At 37.7% G+C, this 26,570-nt stretch overlaps 1 protein-coding gene across 5 annotated transcripts in view; it reads right to left on the reverse strand.

The window, feature by feature from the left end:
- LOC136846708 (lachesin-like) overlaps positions 1–24,824 on the reverse strand; it is a 245,719-nt gene extending 220,895 nt beyond the window's left edge. The window contains exon 1 of one of the 5 annotated variants that reach the window (XM_067117810.1): positions 24,803–24,824. The gene's annotated coding sequence lies outside the window, so the exon portion shown is untranslated. Of the gene's footprint in view, positions 1–3,055; positions 3,142–20,292; positions 20,455–22,121; positions 22,281–24,802 lie in introns of those variants that run through there. The other 4 variants (XM_067117814.1, XM_067117813.1, XM_067117812.1 and 1 more) reach the window with 4 other exon arrangements.
- Between the last annotated feature and the right edge of the window lie 1,746 nt (positions 24,825–26,570).

Below are 26,570 nucleotides of genomic sequence, written 5' to 3' on the forward strand. Positions count from 1 at the left end.
CACGGAAGTGACGTCACAACTGATTAAGCGATTATTGTTGAAATGACGCCACAACTGATTAGGTGAGTTATCGTAGAAATGACGTCATAACTGATTAGGCGAGTTAACGTCAAAATGACGTCGAAACTGATTAGGTGAATTATCGTCGAAATGACGTCATAACTGATTAGGTGATTTATCGTCAAAATGACGTCATAACTGATTAGGTGAGTTGTTTAAATGACGTCACAACTGATTAGGTGAGTTATGGTCGAAATGACGTCACAACTAATTAGGTGTTGTCGTAGAAATGACGTCATAACTGATTAGGTGAATTATTGTTGAAATGACGTCACAACTGATTAGGTGTTATCGTAGAAATGACGTCAAAACTGATTAGGTGAGATATGGTCAAAATGACGTCATAACTAATTAGGTGAGTTATGGTCGACATGACGTCATAACTGACTAGGTGACATCGTCGAAATGACGTCATAACTGATTAGGTGAGGTATCGTCGAAATGACGTCGCAACTGATTAGGTGAGTTATTATTGAAATGACGTCACAACAGATTAGTCGAGTTATTGTTGAAATGACGTCGCAACTGATTAGGTGAGTTATCATCAAAATTACGTCATAACTGATTAGGTGAAGTATCGTCAAAACGACGTCGCAACTGATTAGTGAGTTATTGTTTAAATGACGTCACAACTGATTAGGCGAGTTATTGTTGAAATGACGTCGCAACTGATTAGGTGAGTTATCATCAAAATGACGTCGCAACTGATTAGGTGAGTTATCACCAAAATGACATCGCAACTGATTAGGTGAGTATCGTCGAAATGACGTCGCAACTGATTAAGTGAGTTATCATCAAAATGACGTCGCAACTGATTAGGTGAGTATCGTCGAAATGACGTCGCATCTGATCAGGCGAGTTATTGTTGAAATGACGTCACAACAGATTAGGTGAATTATTGTAGAAATGACGTCGTAACTGATTAGGTGAGTTATTGCAGAAATGACGTCACAACTGATTAGGTAAGCTATTGTGGAGATGACGTCACCAACAATAATGAGATTTCTTGGAGATCAGGGAAACGATAAATATATGATGAATGCGGAAATGAAGTATTGAAGACAACTTTACAATTTTGATGATGAATCCAGTATTAATATTGTGATGATGATCATGATGATGATGATAAAAGTATGCCTAATATACCAATTAATGTGAAGAAAGTATGGAAAACAATATGTACTCATGACGATGATAATAGTATGAGTCATAATAGATATGATACTGAACAAAAAATAATACCAGGCTTTAAAAATAAAAGCATAATAGTAATATAACATAAGACGATGCAAGTATGAAAAATAATATATGGAAAAGTATGAAAAATAATATATGGAAAAGTATGAAAAATAATACATGGAAATGACACTTGACGTATGATATAGAAATGTCAAACAAGGGACCACAAGTATAGATAACTTGCATCAGAGAGAGAGAGAGAGAGAGAGAGAGAGAGAGAGAGAGAGAGAGAGAGAGAGAGAGAGAGAGAGAGAGAGAGAGTAAAGAAAATTAACCCACGCAAAATACCGGTTGATCTCAGTCACTTGAACCCAATTCAAGTTTAAGAGGGCGAATGGCGTGGTGTCCAATGACCCAGGAAATGTTGCACCAAGTTCAACCAAAGGATGCTTATATCATTGGTGCTGATGAACTCGACACCAGTTTTGCAGCAGCACGCAACGTTATCAAGACTGCAGGCATACGAGCTAATAATGTTTGACATTACCAAATATATATATACATATATATAGATATATATATAAATTTACACATACACACATATATATATATATATATATATATATAGTATATATATATATATATTATACACATATATGTATATATATATATATATATATATATATATATATATATATATATATATATATATATATATATATATATATATAGAGAGAGAGAGAGAGAGAGAGAGATAACTCTATACGTATAACTTTCTTTCTCGTCTGTTTAACGGAGAAAAACAGAACTTTTTCCCCACCCATTCCCCCTACAACGCGACGGGAAAACGATTGTAACACATAACCGTATTCATCTCTGCTGGGAAGATATCCCACATAGCTGATGTGAAAGAATGAGATGGTTTAAGTTTTCTTATGTTAATAATTCAATAACTATGGGATGAATGAGGCAAGGGAGCCTCCGTATACATCAAAGGAAACAGCATAATGATACGATAATTCTCATGACAGTTAGATAATGACAATTAAAATGGTGATTATACTTATTAGCGTGGCTTTTAAGTCCTATTCCGATGATAACGCTAGTTAGGTAAATGGGGTCTCAAGCAATGAAAACTATAATGAAATAAAAAAAAGTTAACAAATCTGATAATAAGAGTAATGCCTTGTCACCGTTCTCAATTGGATGATGACGATATAGTGATGATGATGACGTGATGATGAATCAGGCAAAATTTATTAAGAGTCTTCACTGAGAATCGTCGACGAAAGGCGGAAAAATGAAAATTAAAAAAAATATTACTTCAAAATTAAAATTAACAGAATAACCGAGATATAGCCATTCCAAAGTAGAACGTCGCGACATGCAACATTAAACTAATGAAGCTTCCAACCTTATAATAATAATAATAATAATAATAATAATAATAATAATAATAATAATAATAATAATAATAATAATGTGGTAAAGATAACAGTTACGATCATTAATATCGACAGGATAACCACAGATAAAAGCCATCATCAAAAGACGGCACCGGAGTGCCAACATGTTAGAAGTGTCACGGGAAAGGTCCGAGAGCAGGCTGCGTTGCAATTAGCAACCGCTAACTCAACAAGTCCCGCTCGTCATCTGTGTCACACTGGTCCTTCCGAATTTGTGCCAACTTCGACATCACTCACAAACGCGTAACCAACCCCCACGGCGCCCCGCAGAGCTCGAGCGGTTTCGACCGACAGTGTAAAATGACAGAGATTGTTCGGTGCTATTAGCATCAGGTTTACGATTGACCGACCCACTTCGTTGGCGTGACCGAGGGAGGGCGGCAGAGGCCGAGCGGCGATGTTTCCTTGCAAAGATTTGTGGAGACACTGGCGCCAATTCAGCTCCCTTCGCCCCGCCTCCTGGCGACACGCGCAGGGGGCGGGGCCACGGTGTTGGAGGGGGCGGGGTCGCCACTGTTGGCGAGGCGGGATTAGAAGGCGAGCAGAAAGAATATTATTGTTGGAGATGGATGTGATGCTGGAGATACGACGGGAAGACCTTGATGAAAACGCCGACTCGCTGAAGAAATAACAAATTGCTCTTATGATTCTACAGCCAGCGCCAGAAGTTACGGACAAGTGTGTGTCTGTATGTGTGTGTGTGTGTGAGAAGCTGCAAACTTTTGTTGGAGATGCCGCCAACAGTGTTGGCGATACGACAAAGCACGGAATCGAGAAACGATAACCAGCCTTTCCTAGCAGCAGGCGTTGCTGAAGATTCCGCCAACACCGCCGGGCACGGGACAAATGACAGCAGCAGTCTTGCAGCAGCCACTAAGGGAGATAGTTACGACAAGCAACGACGGAATGCGACAACACAATGATGGAGAATACGACAAGCACTGGTCAAACTACATTATGCGGCTATAAAGATATGACAGGCCTAACGTCCGAGATGTGACTAATGGTGCTCCGTATGTAAAATGTATTTTTGGCTGTTCCACAAAACGAACTTCATGGAATTCGGTCGGCGGCTGGACGCGGGGAACTGGGCAACCCCAAAACAGTACTGGAGATAAGGCAACTTTATGCGAGATAAACCGCTATAAAAAGCTTTAGTACTAATGAAGATAGCCAGTGGGAGCCGGAGTACCCTGGGGCAACCAGGCTTTGCACGCCGTCAAATGAACCGAAATCTTCTAACCAGAGCAGTTGGGAATTCAAGGACGGTCGATGACAAATTTTATGATAAAAAAATTGAATAAGGAAAAAATGAGAACAAGTTACTGCTGAATGAATTCTGACAAAAAATGGAATAGGGATTGAAGCAAAACTATTAAAAAATGGTTTAACTGGTAATAGAAAGCTACCAAAAAGATCGATTTTTTTTTTTTTGTCTTGAAAAGTCGCTGTTCCAAAACAGATCGATTATTTTTTTGTCTTGAAAAGTCGCTGTTCACCTGTATTCCCTGAACAGACTAGTCTGGACATCTGCCCACATCATTAATCCTTTTATAAACAAGATTCTTATACCATCACACCTAAAAATATCAATGCGATTCTCTAACAGTCTGAACTGATGAAATGAACTGAATATAGAATTTAGGCCAAAGGCCAAGCACTGGGACCTATGAGGTCATTCAGCCCTGAAGCAGAAATTGACAGTAAAATGGTTTGAAATGTGTAACAGGAGGAAAACCTCGCAGTTGCACTATGAATCAATTGCTAGAAGACGGTGGAAAGTAAGATGGAAGAAAGAAAATATGAAAGGAGGTACAGTAAAGGGAATGAAAGGGGTTGCAGCTAGGGGCCGAAGGGAAGCTGCAAGAACCTTAAGTAATACCTACAGTGCACCGTATGAGGTGCACTGGCGGCACTACCACTCTACGGGGTTCAAGAGGCCGATGGAAAGCATAACTGTATGACCTTGAAAAGTTGAGGGTCACTGATCGGACAGAACACCTTTGAATCAGTCCAGTCAAGAATGGATGCACAAGATAAAGCATCCCGAATATTTGAGCACAGAGAAGGGCAAAACACAGCTTTACTCATTTGGATGAAGTAAAGAACTAAGGACACCCAAATGAACTTTGATTTACACCAGCAGATTTAGCACTCAAAAGTTCGTGAGGTTCCAAACAAATCTGAGGCGTTGTTAAGAGATGGTTCTATTTCGCTGTCAAAACACAAAGCCGTTTTATCATGCTGAGCTGTGACGTAATACTTTGCTAGGAGAAAATTTTCTTTAAAAATTTTTACATCAGTGTTGTGTAAGACTATATAGGCGACGATAATTTTGAACACTTGTAAGTCCTCTTTAATGCCTGATTCTTCGCAAATTACTCTGAACAGCTGCAAAAGATTATGAACTTTAGTCAATATTCAGAGGATGTTCACTACTTGCGTAGCACTTGTACTAGTTAAAAAAATACTCACAGTTGCATGAGTCTTGAAATGGAGAAACAAATCCACAGTTATGTATATGTACATATATTTAAAAATAAATCTGTACAGCAAGCTCTGTACAGATTTATTTCTAAATGTATGTACATATGTACATATACATAACTTTAGATTTGTTTCTCCACTTATACTAGTAATAATTCATGTAACCAAACTACTTTGATGCGATACCATTCTCATCCTTAGCAATAAAAACCGTTTCACGTCTTCTGCGCTAATTTCCAGACATTCTATGAAGCTCACATTCTTACCTCTGCTAATATTCTAATAAGTGAAATTTCTCAGCTTCATTATCCTAAAGGTCACATATTCCCCATATAAATCATCATTACTTGTAGGGATATCACTACTAATCCAGATGGCTTACAGTACGCATGATAATTTTCAAGCCCTTAAACGTGGTTTGCAAAATGTTTATCGTTACTTATGGCTCAAGGGAAATGAATGTTGCCAAGCAGGTTTCAATAACCCTTGCCCTCTTTGTAGTGGGAAAGGAGAGGGGGAGGGGTGTACAATTCTGATACTCAGGAATACCTACAACTGTGACGGTTCCTATTCCTCATTCATTCGACAGTCCTTTTGCCTTCCAAATGCTCCTTCTGAGACTTAAAAACAGCGATGACGGGATTCCTAATATTCAGGCATTTTTATCCTTTTCATTAATGGAATATAGAGTTTAGGCCAAAGGCCAAGCATTGAGACCTATGAGGTTATTCAGCTGCTGGAAAGGAAACTGTGAGTAGGTAGGTTTAAAAGGTGTAACAGGAGGAAAACCTCGCAGCTGCAGTATGATGCAATTGTTAGAGAGGGCGTATAGCAAGAAGGAAGAAAGATAATGTGATGGGGGTACAGTGAAAGGAATGAAAGGGGTTGCAGCTAGGGGCCGAAGGCACGCTGCAAAGGACTTTTAGCAATGCCTACAGTGTACCCCGTGAGGTGCACTGATGACAGTACCTCCCTACGGGGTCCTTTTCATTAAAAATATTTAGTGATATTTCTAAACACTGCACTTTACATGCTTACATACTTTTCATTTTGATTTTAATTGGCATTTCTGTTATTCTTTTTATATTCATCTGTAAGAGTTAAGAATCAACTGAGAACACTATCCTACATCCCTCGTTCCAACCTGAAACGATACCTTCTTTGATAGTCAGTCTGTCGAACAGACCAGACCAACAAAAGATGCCAGCCACAATACACACAACATAGCCTAACTCCATTTATCGAACTTGACCACTAACTCATCAGAGAGAAGTTAGAGAGGCCATTATAACTTGCTTTCCAAGAATCCAAAACATCGAAGGCCCAATTGCAAAGTGAAAAATCATAGGAAAACGCCATACATACAGAAGACAATAATCAGCTGGGGGAAATCAACAAAGAATAGGTGGCAATACAGCCACTCTTGAACCTAAGCATCAACATTCAGCAACATTGCCAGAAAGATTCTTCCACAGCTTTGCAGTGTAGGGAATGAAGGACCTCTGGTGCTGATCAGAATATGCCATATCAGCACCTCATCAGAATATGGGTGCTGAGGCTTTGCTAGCACTCGCTAGGCCCGAGTTCGAGTCTCCGACAGGATAATGAAGAATTAGAGGAATTTATTTCTGGTGATAGAAATTCATTTCTCGCTATAATGTGGTTCGATTCCACAATAAGCTGTAGGTCCCGTTGCTAGGTAACCAATTGGTTCTTAGCCACGTAAAATAAGTCTAATCCTTCGGGCCAGCCCTAGGAGAGCTATTAATCAGCTCAGTGGTCTGGTTAAACTAAGCTATACTTTCAACTTTTGCTATACAAGTATCAAAAATTATTTCATAAGGCATAGGTGCCATAAGTAATAGTCCCTGTAGGAGGTAGTGCCGTCAGTGCACCTCATGCGGTGCACTGTAGGCATTACTTATAGTTCTTTACGGTGTCCCTTCGACCCCTAGCCGCGACCCCTTTCATTCCTTTTACTGTACCTCCGTTCTTTTTACCTTTCTTCCATCTTACTCTTACCATCTCCTAACAATTGTTTCATGGTACAACTCAACTCGATTACCCTTTCAGCGCTGAATGACCTCATAGGTCCCAGAGCTTAGCCTTTGGCCTAAATTTTATGTTCCAATTATATTCATAATAAATTATTTTACCTTAAACATCACAAAAATGTACTTTTTTACATTTTGAAAGTATAAAAAGTTGAGTATATCTTAGTTAAACCAGACCACTAAGCTGATTAACAGCTCTCCTCGGGCTGGCCCGAAGGATTAGATTTATTTCACGTGGCTAAGAACTAACTGGTTACCTAGCAACGGGACCTACAGCTTATTGTGGAATCCGAACCACATGATGACGAGAAATGAATTTCTATCACCAGAAATCAATTCCTCTAATTCTTCACTGGCCAGTCGGGGAGTCGAACGCTGGGCCCAGCAGCGTGCTAGCCCAGAGCTCTACCCACCCCTCCAACGAAGAACTTTTCAAAGTATAAAATGAGTAGAGAGAAGCTGGAAAATGCCATAATGAAGAGATCAATATCACTTAAAAGTTGTAGAAACGGAAAACATGCCTGAAAAATATTTATGCTCGCAGTAAGAAAATCGCGGGGACTTTGCAAAATGCCATTCCCTTTCCAATCACAACCGGCCACAGCAAACCACCCTCTGTGCACCGCTGCCAGAGGGGCGATAATGGCCTGTATTATGTAAACGCCATGCTTCTACTTCCCGCGTAATGGCTTGCTCCTCTCTCTCTCTCTCTCTCCCCATTAGAGCATTATAAAGATACGTCCTGTGGACAGGCCCCTTTAAACCCTTTTTTAAAATCCTTTTACGATATTTAAGGAGGAATTAGCTGGCCCCGTGGTGTAATTACTGTGCGCTTTCGTTATTTGCCCAAATATTTAGTTCGCCTCATTGCTTGAGTAGGGAGGAATTGTCGCGGATGTATTTTTCTGTATCTTGTAGTACTTCGTTATTATTGTAATTATTGTTTTTTTTCTTCTTCTTCTTCTGCTCGGGATGTTGTTATCGTTCAGTAGTTTTCACTGAATTCCTTATGGTGAAGATTTGGGTTTTGTAAATATTATTATTATTATTATTATTATTATTATTATTATTATTATTATTATTATTGTTGTTGTTGTTGTTATATTACTAAATACAACTGCTGTTTCAATGGTATTAAGGTACAGAGGTTCCTCTTTGTTCTTCTGATTATATATATTCTCCTCGTCCTTTGGAAGTTCATTACATCACCTTCCTGCAGACGAGAAGAGTATAATGCCTTTGAAACAGCAATTGTTTTTAATAACACTGCCCTAAAAGGGGGACTCCTTCCATACTATTATTACTATTATTATTATTATTATTATTATCAAAGTCTTCGAAAAGAAGGCATCGTGCTTACCCCATATAAAAATGGGAAAAAGCACGTTAAAACGAAGAAGAAGAATTATTATTATTATTATCATTATTATTATTATTATTATTATTATTATTATTAAGCAACACCAGTGAGCGCGTACACTGAAGGATTTGGCTTTAAATGACGATGAAAAGCGAAGTCGAAGAGTCAAATATGAAAAGACAGATGGAAGCGAATGAAAGTGTAGTCTAAAATAGGCCCAACAGAATCACTAGTACCATCTACAGTGTGCCGCACAGTTATAATGCACGTGGAATCTCAATCCCCATCCTCAACTCACATAGTACATTTATCGAGCAATTCTGGACAATACAAATTCGCTGTAATTCTGTTTCACAAGAAAAAATAATGTACATTTGAAACGGTAGATATCGAAGTGGAGGTTCTAGCACGATAGAATATAGAATTTAGGCCAAAGGCCAGGCACTGGGACCTATGAGGTCATTCAGGGCTGAAACGGAAATTGATAGTGGGAATGTTTGAAAGGTGTAACAGGAGGAAAACCTCGCAGTTGCACTGCGAATCAATTGTTAGGAGAGGGTTGAGGAAAGTAAGACGGAAGAAAGAGAATATGAACGGAGGTACAGTAAAAGGAATGAAAGGGGTTGCAGCTAGGGGGCTAAGGGACGCTGCAAAGAAACTTTTAAGTAATGCCTACAGTGCAGGGTTTTTGCAGGAACATTATTCAAATCACTGAATGTGGAGTTTTCAATCCTACAATGATTCTGTAGCTATCATTATTACCAATCTCCCGTTTATCATCACCATCGCCATCACAATCACTGTCTCATAACAACCACAATCATTGTCTCATACTCATTATCTTCATCATCTATTTCATCATGAGTATTCCTTCCACTTTTCTAGTCATACTTAACAATCATCATCTTATCATCTTGACCATCCAATCCATAATTAACATCATCTACCCTCCCTTCATCTTACGCGCTCGCAAGCGCGCGCCCAAACGCGACCGACAAACGTACGGACCCAAAAAAAAGTCAAGGACGTGTCCTTGAAAACCTAAAAAAAAAAAAAAAAAAAAAAAAAAAAAAAAAACGGTAACTCTGGCGCACAAATAAACCCGACGCGGAATCTCGGTCATCCAAATTCACTCAGAAATATATCAGCGGCGGAATTTATGGCCCATACGCCATAGTCTTTGGGATTCGGTTGATGACACATAAAAGGGGGGGAGGTACAACAACGCATACTGCAACGAGGGACTTGTTTGTGTGTTTGTGTGTGTGTGTGTGTGCATGAAGGATGATGCGTGTGTACTTGTGTATTTGTGAGTTTATGTGTGCGAGTTATGAAGATGATATGCTTCCAATTCAAGGGTAATGTGCATTAATTGTGTGTGTGTGTGTGTGTATTTACATGAAGGGTGATGATACGTGTGTGTGTGTTTGTGCGCTTGCCTTTTTTTTTTTTTTGGTGGCTGCCTGCACGGGAGCCTCATCTATGTAGTTGAGTGGTTAATGACCTCTCTCTCTCTCTCTCTCTCTCTCTCTCTCTCTCTCTCTCTCTCTCTCTCTCTCTCTCTCTCTCTCTCTCTCTCTCTCTCAGTTTATAAGTCCATAAAAAGAATAACAAATGAAAAATAAATTTACAAGGTAATAACTACATTAAGAAACCTTCCAATAAACAAGTGCCAAGGGTCACAGCGAGGCCTGAGGGCCACAAGAGTATATCATCTAAACACAGCAAAGCTGAATTAAGGAAGTTAATGTACTGCAATAAACATCTCATGCAAAGGGGAATATGTTATAGGAAGTCAAATATTCGTTCACGGATGTCGATATACATATATATATATATATATATATATATATATATATATATATATATATATATATATATATACTATATATATATATAAATATATATATATATATATATATATATATATATATATATATATATATATATATATATATATATATATATATATATATATATATATATATACCGCATGCACTTAAACCGTGACATCTTGTCGAACAAGCAAGCAGTCTAAAAGATTATTCGCGAACCCTTCAAAGGCGCCGTCGTCTCCCGTGCTCCCGAGTCGCGAAAGCAAACGAGGGGGGCCATAAAATTCCCATCAAAGTGACATCCCCAAAATATACGGCGCCCTCCACAGACCCCAAGGGAAGTAGGTATTGTGAATATGCCCGAGAATCTATCCTACGCTTCGTTGTTTTACTGATATGTCCACTTCGTTGTTTTAAGTCCTTCGGAGGAAGCAAAAACGATGAACGTATGAGATAAAATAAAAGGGGATATAGAATCGTATACCAGAATCCACGGGAATGCGTTGATGCAAAAGTTGAATGCTTTGTTACGTTCGTATAAGCGCATTCTTTTGACACAAACAATGAATATGATAATAGATTTTGCAAATATTTGGAAATAGATATACTGGATTATTAAGATACACGAATAGAATTTACACTCGATCATCAAGAAACAGGTACGCAAATAGATTCAACACTGGATTATCAAGAAACAGGTACGCGAATAGAATTTACACTGGGTTATCAAGAAACGGGTACAAGAATAGAATTTACACTGGGTTATCAAGAAACGGGTACAAGAATAGAATTTACACTGGGTTATCAAGAAACGGGTACAAGAATAGAATTTACACTGGGTTATCAAGAAACGGGTACAAGAATAGAATTTACACTGGGTTATCAAGAAACGGGTAAATAGAATTTACACTGGGTTATCAAGAAACGGGTAAATAGAATTTACACTGGGTTATCAAGAAACAGGTACAAGAATAGAATTTACACTGGGTTATCAAGAAACGGGTACAAAATAGAATTTTACACTGGGTTATCAAGAAACACAAGAATAGAATTTACACTGAAGAAACGGGTACAAGAATAGAATTTAACACTGGGTTATCAAGAAACGGTACAAGAATAGAATTTACACTGGGTTATCAAGAAACGGGTACAAGAATAGAATTTACACTGGGTTATCAAGAAACGGGTACAAGAATAGAATTTACACTGGGTTATCAAGAAACGGGTACAAGAATAGAATTTACACTGGGTTATCAAGAAACAGGTACACAAATAGATTTTACACTGGATTGTCAAGAAACAGGTACACAAATAGATTCAACACTGGATTATCAAGAAATAGGTACACAAATAGATTTTACACTGGATTATCAAGAAACAGGTACACAAATAGATTTTACACTGGGTTATCAAGAAACAGGTACACAAATAGATTTTACAGTGGATTATCAAGAAACATGGACACAAACAGATTCAACACTGGATTATCAAGAAACAGGTACACAAATAGATTCAACACTGGATTATCAAGAAATAGGTACACGAATAGATTCAACACTGGATTATCAAGAAACAGGTACACAAATAGATTCAACACTGGATTATCAAGAAACAGGTACACGAATAGATTTAACACTGGGTTATCAAGAAACATGGACACAAATAGATTCAACACTGGATTATCAAGAAACAGGTACACGAATAGATTTAACACTGGATTATCAAGAAACAGGTACACGAATAGATTTTACACTGGATTATCAAGAAACAGGTACACGAATAGATTTAACACTGGATTATCAAGAAACAGGTACACGAATAGATTCAACACTGGGTTATCAAGAAACAGGTACACGAATAGACTTTCCACTGGATTGTCAAGAAATTGATATACGAACAGATTTTACGATCACTAAGAAATAACATACTAGACCAGCTCGAGTTCCGTCCTCTATGAAAATGAGATGACAATTTTCCACCAAAGGAAATTATCTACTTATCTCGGGGTTACCACAACCACTAATAAAGTTCGCTAAATGTTGGAAATTATAAGAGGTCAGAATTGTTGCTGATTTGATCTTATGAAATTTAGGCTGTCAATCCAAGCACTGGAACACTTTCTGCCACTACACGCTTAAGAGGAAGTTAGAGGGGTTGGGCAGCAAGACAAAAAGAGTTGGAGTATGAGATTTAGGCCAAAGACCAAGCACTGGGACTTATGAGGTCATTCAGCGCTGAAACGGAAATTGAGAGTAAAAAGGTTTGAAATGTGTAACAGGAGGAAAACCTCAAAGCAGTTGCACCGTGAAACAATTGTTAGGAGAGGGTAGAAAGGAAGATGGAAGAAAGAGAATATGAACGGAGGTATAGTAAAAGGAATGAAAGGGGCTGCAGCTAGGGGCCGAAGGGACGCCGCAAATACCCTAAAGTAAAGCCTACAGTGCACCTCACGAGGAGCACTGACGGCACTACCCTCCTATGGGGTAGATAAAGAGAGCCAGAAAATAAAGATGAAATATAAAGAACTGGGAGAAAATCTCACAGTTACGCTAAGGAGCAAGAGTCTGAGAGGTTGGACAGCAAGACTGTTAAAAGGATGCTGGAATGAAAGTAATGTCAAAAGGCTGAATGGACGCTTGCAAACACCCTTTAATTATGCCTACAGTGCACCGCGTGAGGTCCACTGATGGCGCTACTCCCCTATGGGACAGAAGCCTTATGCAGAATACTTATATATAATTTGTACCTGTATTTATATCCCGAACCATCTGTATCTTACAAAAATTAAAACTGAATCCTGGTGGGAAAAGAAAATGACAAGTAGCCTTAGGAACTGAAGAAAAAGAGAAGTAGCCTCAGGAGCTGAAGAAAAAAAGTAGCCCTAGGAACTGACGAAAAAGAGAAGTAGCCTTCGGAACTGAAGAAAAAGAGAAGTAGCCTTAGGAACTGAAGAAGAGAAGTAGCCTTCGGAACTGAAGAAAAAGAGAAGTAGCCTTAGGAACTGAAGAAGAAAAGTAGCCTTAGGAACTGAAGAAAAAGAGAAGTAGCCTTAGGAACTGAAGAAACACAAAAAAGTAGCCTTAGGAACTGAAGAAAAGACCTGTAACCTTCGGAACTGAAGAAAAATAGAAGTAGCCTTAGGAACTGAAGAAGAGAAGTATTTAGGAACTGAAGAAAAAGAATGTAGCCTTAGGAACTGAAGTGTTAAAAGCCTTAGGAACTGAAGAAAAAGAGAAGTAGCCTTAGGAACTGAAGAAACACAAAAAAGTAGCCTAACTGAAAGACCTGGAAACGTCCATAAAATCCACAAAAAATATTTAGGATCCGTGAATCGCAACTGAATGAAATGGATTTTATCAGTATATCACCAGTGTTATCAATACTGCTGACACCTGCAGTTTTGAAAATTACATCCCCACAACTAAGTTTTTCTTTATTTACAATGGTTCTTGTTCGACATCTCATGGAATCACTCTCGAAACTAATAACAAATTACAAACCGTATGGTCTTATGTATACGCAATCTAAATTCGTTTCACTAAAAGAAAAGTAAATAAAATTTAATGTACGTAACTTAAAAAAAAAAAAAAAACTAAACAGCCCTCACACTAAACCAGATTCAGCTCTGTTCAATTTTCCACGAAGATTAGTCCTGCAGGTGTATACATACACGGTTATCTCAAGACCCAGCAGGAGAAATGCACTTCCACCCAAACACACAAACGTACACATATCTTAGGCTCGCCGTAAGAACCACTTTTCCCGCCACGGTGCCCTCTCGTGTCGTTTGTCTTTTGTTGTCGGCCGTCAGAACAAAAGCGCGGGAACTCGACGTCATTTCCGCCCCAAGATGAGTTCCCGCCAAAATCCCCCGTACCGAGGGGGGCCCGTAGCTAAGAGTGACGCGCATATTTATCAGCCTTGCCAAAGAGGTTTTCCTGGACCGTTTATTATTTTTTGAGGTTATATCCAGGGAAATATGATTTAGGATTATTATTCTCCCCTTCTGTAAAAACAGATCTGGCTAAGAGGGTAGGATGCCGCACGCAATTACACAAAACTGAACTCGTGCGATAGACGCATCTCTCAAAACTCACCTCCTACCTTTTTTCATATATATATTTTCGTTTTTATTTGTATTTTTCCCCTCTTTTTTCGCAAACGGTATAGAATTGCCGTCAACGTGGCAGAAGCGGTGACTAGCATATTTATGTTTAGAGAGGAAATAGAACCCATTCGGCAACGGCGCTCACTCTTTAAATGCTTCCGTTCTGCAGACAGGGGATATAAATCCTTACAAGATTCGCGCGCAAGGGCTCAAATGCCTTGCCACACGGAGGATCTTTCATTTTCTATAATGTTTGTTGAATTTTGTGAATAGCAATTGGTTGGTCTGATGCCGGAAATATAGTTTTCTGTATCTCAAGGAAAATAATGGTCAATATCTTTTATTCTTAGCTTTTTCTCAAGAACATCGGGTTATCGTATACTGTACCGAAGAGTGGATTTGAAAGAGACGAGCGTACTGACGATTATATGCCTGATAAACGACGTTATATGAATTACCATTCAATTCATTATCTTATTAAAACAGCTCAAAATCTTATTCAACGGCCTGTCCTAGAAAAATAATTTTGTATTTTGAAAGTATACGAAAAGAAGGCTAGGGCTGAACACTTTCAAAGCTTACCGGTAAGACAATACCATAGGCAAAAGGTAGGCCTATACATTCTCAAAACTGAGGAAGCACCACGATTAATAAGCAACCCGCTTTCTCCCCCTAGCCAAAGTCCTCAGGCAAGAACCTGTTTAGGATGCCAATGACATTTTAGATTTGTATCAGAAACAGGTCTTGTGCAAAACTTAATTGTTTTTATCTCGTCATATAGATAGTTTTTATATGAATTTCGCCATTCACAACAAATGATATCGGCGCCTTTTACCGTAGCAGTCGCAATGCCAGAGAACACATTAAATCAATCAGTCAATCTCTTCCGTTTGGTTAAAGGTTAACAATCTTACATGACCCTACCAGAGTCTAAAGTTCGGTCAAGGACCCAATGTTTACCCAGCACGAGGGTCCTTTCCACAAAATTCAGACACATTTGTCTCATATGAGATAAACTTAATGTATTTTCTTGAAATGTTGTGAATTTGGGTAAGCTGATAGAATGGATGCGGACGGAGGAGGGGGAGGGGGGTCTTTCTTACATAGTGACCCCCAAGGGTTTTTGGGGGTCGTTACCCAGGACTAATATTTCTTGGGGGTCATTATCTTTATGATATTTATAGAGTCTTTTGTTCATGTTTTTACGGTCATCCCCAACGGGCTTGTACTAAACACGTCGCAAAGGTGAATACATACCAGGTTAAAACCCTTGGGGGTCACTAGCTAGGAAAGATTGGGGGGTGGCGTTGCTGAGGATGTGCTGAATTGAGGATATATTATTGCAATCCATTCAGCCTTTATGACAGAGGTAGTGTGTGTTAAATCTTATAGATTGGAGAGTGACTGGTTTGGTTTAAAAGGAGGTCTGAGAAAATGTAAGTGAGGCAATGGCTGCTGTCTGGAGTATATATATATATATATATATATATATATATATATATATATATATATATATATATATATATATATATATATATATATATATATATATATATATATATATATATATTATATATATATACATATATATATATATATATATGGTTCTATGATATATATTATATATATATATATATATATATATATATATATATATATATATATATATATATATATATATATATATATATATATATATATATATATATTCAACATTAACCCATTTCCCTTTATAGGGGTGACCCTGAAGAAAATATAACAGTGAATGTCACATTATGCTTTAATTGAGAATCATGGATGAACGTATAGGCAGTAAACTTCCAAAATATCAGCCCTCTCACACACCTACAACACAGGAGGCTCATTAGCAGTGCATTAAAGCCCTGCACATATTGAAGTAGTTTCCCTTATCTTGAACATATTCATGGATATTAAGGCCCTTCCTTTCCAAAACTTCCCTCACCCCATCTAAGTCTTCCTCGGTCTTCCTCACCCTCTTTCTCCTAACACTTCTGAATTATATAAAGAGAGTGAAATCTGAATTACAGTTATAATGTCTATTATATACATGATACCATAAATAAATAGCTGTCTGCTAAGCATTTAAATCATCAAGAGTGTTTGACCTTGACCTTTGTCCTCTTAAAAGTCAAACTTAGAATATATAATTACCACAGAGGCACTGCTATCATTTATCAGTATGTAAAGGCTGTCACAAATACTCGACATGCTATAAAATACTGATATTTCCATGAACCTGTGACCTTGACTTTTCCACCTTGGAGGTTCAAATTTGGCAAATATAAAGCAAGGAATTATTACTATAATTTGTCAATATGAATATTATGCTGGCTCTGAAGCCTTTAAGCTCCCGGGAAACTATGACCTTGACATATAACTTTCAAAGGTCAAAATTAATTAATTTGATTATTTTGTAATTACAGCTATTTTCATCAAAATGTTATTACAAAGTAAATCAAATATTTACCAAAATGATAAAGGCACTAAAATTTAAATTCTCCATATTTTTAAAAGACCTACACAGGTATATTTTCACCCTTTGACCGGTTTATCCCAAAAGTTAATTGCCTCAAGAAGGTCAGGTAAAAACTTTCTACCAAGCCTGATCAATATTCGCTCATTAGTTTTCATCTAGTCCCAACAGAAGACAGGTAGACTGACCACAGACGGCATGACAAACAGAAACAAAAACTTAAAACATCTAGGCCTAGTCTCAAGTTTGAAAACTCGACAGAAAACATGAAAAATAGAACCAAAAACTTAAAACATCTAGGCCTAGTCTCAAGTTTGAAAACTCGACAGAAAACATGAAAATAGAGCCAAAAACTTAAAACATCTAGGCCTAGTCTCAAGTTTGAAAACTCGACAGAAAACATGACAAATAGAACCAAAAACTTAAAACATCTAGGCCTAGTCTCAAGTTTGAAAACTCGACAGAAAACATGAAAAATAGAGCCAAAAAAAACATCATGACAAAACTCGGCAGAAAACATGACAAATAGAAAAAAACTTAAAACATCTAGGCCTAGTCTCAAGTTTGAAAACTCGACAGAAAACATGACAAATAGAACCAAAAACTTAAAACATCTAGGCCTAGTCTCAAGTTTGAAAACTCGACAGAAAACATGACAAATAGAACCAAAAACTTAAAACATCTAGGCCTAGTCTCAAGTTTGAAAACTCGACAGAAAACATGACAAACAGAACCAAAAACTTAAAACATCTAGGCCTAGTCTCAAGTTTGAAAACTCGACACTTAACATGACAAATAGAAAGTCAAAACATCTAGTAACTCAGTTTGAAAACTCGGCAGAAAACATGACAAAAGAACCAAAAACTTAAAACATCTAGGCCTAGTCTCAAGTTTGAAAACTCGGCAGAAAACATGAAAACAGAACAGTCCATCTCAAATAAAATTTGACAGAAAACATACAAATAGAACAAAACTTAAAACATCTGAAATAGTCTCAAGTTTGAAAACTCGACAGAAAACATGACAAATGAACCAAAACTTTTAAATTTCTCATCTCAAGTTTGAAAACTCGACATTCACAAATGTTTTCAAAACTCCAAATCTAGGCCTACTCAAGTTTGAAAATATGAAAACATGGTAGAACCAAAATATCAAGATGTACATTTGAAAATATTATGATTTTCAGAATAAATATCAAAACATGTACAAAACTGACAGAAAACATTATGATTTTCCAAAAAAAAACATCTTATCAGGTTTAAAATTATATTAACTGCAAACAGAAAACTAAAACATCTGGCCTAGGTTAAGTTTAAAACTGGAAAATATTTCAAACACATAAATAAAATCTAGCACTCTCAAGTTTGACCTCAAACATAAAACTGTAAATGATAACCAAAAACTTAAAACATCTTTTAGTTACTTGGAACTGCAAACATCAATGTACTAATAACGATAAAAGATACGGAACTGCAAAAATCAGCTGTCCATCTAATATAAAATTTGCACCAAAACTATGAAGGAATTAACCAAGTGAAATTTTCCAGAAGGCTATTAAATTTCTCAGGGTTACATTGGCTGGTTTCATTCTCCAAATTCCACAATGGAAATAATTGGTTTACAAATATTATAATTACAACATTATGATTTTCACATAAATAAACAACTGAAAATGATTTTCTCAATAAAGTTCTTATCTTTAAAATAAATGGAAAACAGTTTTAGATAAAAATGGAAAATTATTACATAAAAAATCTGTACTCTGAAAACATAATCCTGTAATGATAACAAAACACCTTTTGTTAAATAAATAATCCAACTGCATCCTAAGATGATAATTTTTTAGGTTACTTTAACCAGCTCTCTCTGTTTAGGGTTATGTTGCATGTCCCCATGAGGTCTGGTGAAATAACTGGTTTACAATGGGTTATAATTACTTCTAGCTTCCTTATGAAACAACTAAAACCCTCAGCTATCTTAAAATAAATGGACAGTTTTAGATAAAAACCAAAATTATTAATATAAAATCTGTACCCAAAAATTCCAAAATAACAATACTGTCCTATATCTTTTTTTATTTTAGCCAGACCACTTAGCTGATTAACATGTCCCCATGAGGTCTGGGAAGTTAGGCTGGGGCAAATCACATAGTCCTAAAAAGTTTACGAATGTTATGTGAGGCTAATAAAATTCATGTGATCTACAAAGTTCGGGAAGACTGGTATTGGCTAGTACTCATCACGTATCTCTACGTGGTCTGGGCTGGTTATTTTAGGCACTGTCAACAAATAAATAAGGCTAGTGCAAACTCCAGTACTATGGAGAAAGTTGGGTAGGGTTAGTACACACTGGGGTAATTCTAAGGAGGAGTTCCGCACAAAGATACTGTTTATTAATGATTTTTTTAATTACTAAACAGTAAAGTTTTTTTACTAAACAGTACAAGTGGGGTCATTTGAGAAATTTATCCTCCTTTGTTTACATTTTTACTCTCATCCCCAAGGGGCTGGTACTGAACACAGCGTCCGCTGAACTTCCACCTTGTTTAGTACCGGTCCTGGTCACCATGTTTATATTTATGTTCATGTTTATGATGTTTACCGTCATTATTTTATGTTTTGCATACATCTCCCAAGGGTCTGTTACTAAACGCGGCGCCCATTTTGCACGTAAACGTGCTTACAGCCTAAATGACTTAACGGCCGAATTCCCCAAACTGCAGCCCAACATGGCTGGATAAAGTTTGCCTGCGTTAATGCAAGCTGTGGGGCTACCGAGCTCTAGATGTAACACCGACAAGAGCCATAACCTGTTTACCAACGTAAGGTTTGGCTGGGGTAGCCTGGACAAACTGTTGGGGCCTACAGTGTGAGGTCATGGAATGTTTAATTAGGCTACAACAAACTATGTGACTCTACGCCTCAAGAAAGATTTGGAAATGCTGATGCTAGTGCTACGCTATCTCTTGAGACTACTTAAATCAGTTTCGTGGTTTTTACGTGATTGTCATGGATTTTGAGCGTCCTCCAATCAACAATTTCTATTTGACCAACTGAACCTACTTCGAACAGAAAACACCATTTCCTATTAAAGGTGCTGAAATGGCATGGATGCATCAAGGCTAAACCTAATCCGTTCGGTACATGAAACAGGTTACAGAATTTCTCGATGCAGCACCATCAAACAAACATTAGCAATTTCCACGAATGGTTTGCCCAGTTGAAAACTCAGAACATAACTGATCCTTACCACATGATCTACATCTAGACTGTAACTTATAAGACAACTTGTAAAACTCGTTCCCAAAACACAATTCACAGGAATAGTAAGCTGCACGCGATCGCTGAAAACACGTTGGTCCACACACCAATTTCATAAAATACTGAATCCTGTACTAGGTTAACGCTAGGTGACTGATTGTTAGGCAAGAAGCCCAGAGGTTAAATGTGTAAAACTACGAATCGCCAGTTTATCTGAACTATTGTTAACTTTTTCCGAGGTATAATTCATTAACTTACATTTCCGAGTTGTAATTCATTAAGTTACTTTAACCACGGCCCGTTGATGGCCTGGACTATATCGTTGCCAGAAGCACGATTATGGCTAACTTTAACCTTAAATAAAATAAAAACTACCAAGGCTAGGGGTTGTAATTTGGTATGCTTGATGATTGGTGGGTAGATGATCAACATACGAATTTGCAGTCCTCTAGCCCCAGTAGTGTTCAAGATCTGAGGGCGGACAGAAATAGTGCGGACGGACAGACAAAGCCGTCACAACAGTTTTCTTTTACAGAAAACTAAAAGGAGGCCCATAGAGTGAACAATTAATTGGATATTTCGATATCTTTATCATTTTACGTTAGTAACACTTCGCTACAGGTTGACTACAAGCTATCTCTACTCTTAACTACGAGCTGACGTATGACAGCAACTTTATCAGCGAAGGCGCATGCATCGTACTAACCACTAAGGTAACTGCTGGTCGTAAAGTTGGTTTTTTAATAAAAAAAAAAAAAATTAAAAAGCGAAATGGCACCATGATGGGTTAGAGCTTTCATGATTTAGTACGCAAAAATAATCTCCGATATTGGACAGCGTTGGAAATGTGCCAAGTTTACATACAAAGAAACGACTCTTCCTGACAAACTTCTCAGTTTACAAAGTGAGGAAGAAAAAGGATGAAGAGGACGCTGGAGAGAGAGAGAGAGAGAGAGAGAGAGAGAGAGAGAGAGAGAGTTTCATTATAACTAATTTCAACACCAATTTGCAAACTGTTATGTCAACGGTCTACCTGACCTGAGCCTCTGTCACTTTGGTAGAAAAGTAAAATAAGTAACCATGATATGCGTCTAACAACGTGCGCGCGCGCGAGACAGTTCACTGTATCAAGCATCACCGCAATGAATAAACAACAGTAAGACCTTGAAAGAGACAGAGAAATTCTATACGAAATGCAGTGCATCATCGTTCGAGTGATCGATCTTTAGGCTGAATCCCACCCGGAGATAAATCTTATCAGAACGCAATTCATATGCACTTCGCTGGCAGGTTGCCTCTCTCTCTCTCTCTCTCTCTCTCTCTCTCTCTCTCTCTCTCTCTCTCTCTCTCTTACAAACACACACACATATACCCTCTTTTATCAGAACAAATATTTCGCAAGCCGATTCATTAGATTTCCTTCAGAAATCGGCAAAACATGTCCTGTGCGGCGCAGCATAGGCGCAGTATCATCCTTTCTATTAGTATTTTGTGAGGATTATGAACATATAAATAGTTTTGTCTTCCAGATTTCCCCAAGTTCTCAACATCTGAATTATGGCCTTAATCTTACGTTTGAGCTGCGTGCGTGCGTGCGTAGATGTGTTCCAAACTCTCGCGTTCTCCCCTTCTTTTGAAATATATTTTCATTATATTTTTTTTTTATTTCTTACAAATCAGTACACCACCATTCGAATTCATGAAGATACCTTTCAAGTCATGTTACTTGTAATGAGGGAGTAACCGCCCCTAGACAACGACACTGTAGCAGACTCCCACCAACCAGCACACGTCTCCACCACCACCACCACCACCTACCACCATCACCTTCTTCCAACGGCCTTCCACCTCTTCTACCACTACTGGCATCACCAGCACCACCGTCGCCGCTAATTACTAATAATCCTTAGCCTTCCGCTTGGCGTGGTCCAGCACAGGAGACGATCCCAGCAATAACAACGCTATATGAAAACTGACGCTATCTGCTCTTCTCACACGGCCTCCTCCCCTCCTCCATCCCCTCCTCCTCCCCCCGGGGTTAACTCCTATCCACCGACCTTGCCATCCCGAATGGGTGAACGAGTCAACTTGGTTTCTACAGGGCTCCTCTCAGGGACTGTCTGAAGGAAGACTCTTCTCTGGGTTTTCTAATTATGGTTATCTGTTTACGTTTTGTTCAAATTTCGGTTAATCTCACTCGTCGATTTTAAAATGTCCTTGAATTCTCTTTTCGGTTGTTCCATCGACTCTCTCTCTCTCTCTCTCTCTCTCTCTCTCTCTCTCTCTCTCTCTCTCTCTCTCTCATATGTAACGCTTCTCTTCTTACAAATTTCAAAATTCCATTACTTGATCATATGCTGTCGCCGTCTACTTGACTATAGTTTGTTATCTTTTATAGGTTTAATTTCCTTAATATCTGTCATTCAAAATACCTCTAATTCCTTCGTACGTTATTTTCTCTGTATAAAAAACTAAAATTATGAACATTTTTCATAGTCTATGTCACTGATAAATGTAAGTTTCTCAGCAACAAATGGCTCTATTGCTGCACTGATAACTCGCACAGCGTCAGGGTCAGAAAGTTCAAAAAGTTCAACGCAATAACCAGGTTTCGCTTTAGACTCATGGCCTATGTTCATTCATCTATAAGGTCAGTGCTAAAAGAAAAGCCAACACAGCTCATGCGCAATCTCTGGGTATCGTAAGACCTTACGGAATCACTGGACATTATGCAAGGTAATTAGGTTCCTGGAGTTCAGATGATTTAAACGTATTTCTTCTCTAGACTCTGACAAAGAAGGCTGTCTTGACTACGGTAACATTGGTCTATAGACATCGATGCTTTGCGTAAGAGCCTTACGTAGGTTTATGGAGTTTAACACCCTATTAGGAAAGCATTAAACAATCATTAAAGAAATAGCACAATAAAGTGAATAAGACCCATTAGCTATAAAACAGCCAATGTCAAATAAAAAAGGAACTGGCAGTCTCTTGCAGGAAAGAGGGAGGAAATCCAATAAGTCAAGAACGAAAAAAAAAGAGATGATATTAAACCAATCCCAGAACTATTCCGTCGACTGTTCAAGTGAACAGAATAACTCGGAAAATAACCAGACATATAACGTTTTTTTAAATAAAAAATTTACGTTCAATTTGGAAAGTAAGGAAAATCCGATCTCGATTAACGAAATGAACTTTTTACATGGTTTTGTGTTCATGAGGTCGATTATGAGTGAGCTGTCTATTATTAGACCTATCTATCTGTTCGTCTGTCTATGCATGTACGGTCCTCCAACCTACTTAATTTGTGCAGTGGAGCAAGTCTTCCCCCACCCCCGCTCTCTCTCCTCTCTCTCTCTCTCTCTCTCTCTCTCTCTCTCTCTCTCTCTCAGTAGCCCAGAATAAACGGCGAGAGAGAGAGAAAGCCATATCTCATTGTGTCGAGTGTTGGTGTTGAAGGGAGATGTTGATATAACGGCTTCATTCCGTTCCCGGCTGCACCACCACCACCACCACCGCTAGCAGCAGCTTTAACAGAGTCACCCGAACCGTTACCTCATTGTTATGAAAACTTAAAACGATTGCTGATGAAATTCGAAGCCTTCGCCCGAAAGGATCGGAGGAGGGGGAGGAAGAGGAGGACCAACACCACCACCGCCCGATCCTCGTCAGGATCAATTACGCGCCATCGTCATTTTGCTAGGCTAATTGGCGCGACTTGCGGATGTCGTTGATGGAATCACTGCTATTTTTTTTTTAATTCCGTATCTGCGATAAGTTTTATGATTTGTGTACAGTATATGTATAATTTATATAACAGACTTTTTTATTTTTTTCCCATTTTTATATTTCTTATCTATGTTGTTGTCTAATCTTCAATGTTATTATTTTGTCATTATTTTTCATGGGGGGAGGCACGTGCCCAGGTGGCACCCCCCCCCCACCACTAGATCCGTTAGTGCCTGAGACTAACCTTCATTTTTTCAAGATTTTCAGCAAATTCTTCTTTAATTCTATTAACTTTATACCCACTTTCATCTTTTTCTCTTTCTTGTACCCTATTCTTCCTAGTAGCATCTAGTTCACTTCTTAATCCCATGTGCTCTTCATGCATAATTCAAACAATATCGTGAATGTTTCAATAATATCAAAATTTTTCTACCCATTTCTCTAAGTCATGCCAGACTTCTAACCTTCGGGTACCTTTGCACTTTCTCAGATCCTTATATGGTGTCGAATTCTTTCAGTCAATGGTAAACCCTATGCATAATTATTCCCTGAAATTTCATTATCAAATAAGTTTTCATCTCCAGCGTTTCTGGTATTATCGTCGACTATCGTACTATCCGAAAAATATTCGCGCTCAGACTGAGACTATCAGCAGTCTCTTAGCTGCTTTTTAAACTTGAATTCGCTAAATATATGCTGAATGAATTATCATTAACACCATGTATTTATAAATGGCACAGAACCTGAAAAAAAGATTTATGTCGACTAACCTGATGTTTGTGACTCGGCTGCATTTTCCCGCAATGTAACCTAGCACCAGGACCTTTCCCTGAAAAAAAGCGGGACGCCATATCTTAAAAACTAACCATAGAATTTTCTTGAAAATAATCTCATTATGTTTCCCACACTCAAATTACTCTGAAACCATGTTTTTAAAACCTAATCTAACCTAACCTAGGGGCATGGCAAAAAAACCGGGGCTGGTGCAGTATCTAACCTTAGTGCAAACAAAACAATGCCAGAATATATTATCGTAGCAACAAGGAGATATACACTTTCACTTTTTAAACAATGAATGCTGCTACAGTGTTTCTTAATATTTCTTAAATTCCACGGACTAATATTCCACTTACCAGGATTAGCACAAAGCGAAGGGTGATAAGTTAGAATGGTAAAATCAAGAAAAGAAGCATTCATTCTCTTTGACAAATTTTGCTTATTTTGTTTCTGAGAGCTGATTTAGAGACTTTAACTCTGTTAATTCTTGGAACTGTTAATTGCATGGGGTCTAGTTAACTGTCTGCTCGCCTTGACTGTACCTGTCAAATTATATATGTAGGTATATATATACATACATATATTTATATATATACATATATGTATATATAAAAACATACACATAGATATACATATCTATATATATAAACAAACATACATATATATATATATATATATATATATATATATATATATATATATATATATATATATATATATATATATATATATATATATATATATATGTGTGTGTGTTCAAACACGGTACTTTGACACACGACCATATATACGTGTATCGAAGTGTGCATTTCATCGATTGCCCAGACCAGAAGCAGGCAACCTTAAAATTCCAGGATAAATGGATTTGGTTGACAGCAGCAGAGAGCAAACGGCTCAGCGTGGGTCGATTACTCCAGAACGGGAATGAAGCTGGACACCTCCTTGTTCCAGTCACCACTGGAAGTATGGAAGGGCTGGGGGGTTGAGGAAGGTGGCGCTGGATATGGAAGGATGAGGGGGGGAGGAGAAAGAAGTCAGTAGGTACAAGGTCAGTGGAAATGAAAGCTATATGAGCCTCCGTACACGCTCAATCCGGACTTAAGCCAGACTTAAGATCTTAGATTGAGCCAGCCTCTTACTTGCATTCTTTTTGAATTGTTATTGAAACTCGCAACAGATCTTATATGGATCTGGTGCGAGCTGCAAAGACCCACAGTGAGACCCAAGACACAATATAGTGAGAGAGCAAAAGTGATTGACAAGTGAAATAATTTGATATTGCGCCTGCATATCTGAAATTGTCAGTATTATTTTTTTATTTTTTTTTTTATTTTATTTTTTATGTTGAAATACATGTTTCTGATTGGATAAAAAAAACATGTATTCTTCCATCCATAAATTAATGGTTTTTACGAAACATTCTCTCACGTCTGTAAGTTTAGGAGAGAATTTACATAAAAAAAAAGACTTGCTTAAAAAGAGTAGCAATTCCCGTGGAACATTCATTCGTCTGTCATGTCAAGTTCACGAACGAATTGGAAAACAAAAGAATTTGAATTATATTTTCCTATTTACATTATATTTTCCTATTTACATTATATTTTCCTATTTAAATTTTTAAATTATAGTTTCCTATTTAAATTTTTTAATTATATTTTCCTACTTAAATTATATTTTCCTATTTAAATTTCTAAATTATATTTTCCTATTTAAATTTTTTTATTATAATTTCCCATCTAAATTATATTTTCCTATTAAAAT

The sequence above is a fragment of the Macrobrachium rosenbergii genome, chromosome 15, assembly GCF_040412425.1.
Source record: "Macrobrachium rosenbergii isolate ZJJX-2024 chromosome 15, ASM4041242v1, whole genome shotgun sequence".
Taxonomy (NCBI): domain Eukaryota; kingdom Metazoa; phylum Arthropoda; class Malacostraca; order Decapoda; family Palaemonidae; genus Macrobrachium; species Macrobrachium rosenbergii.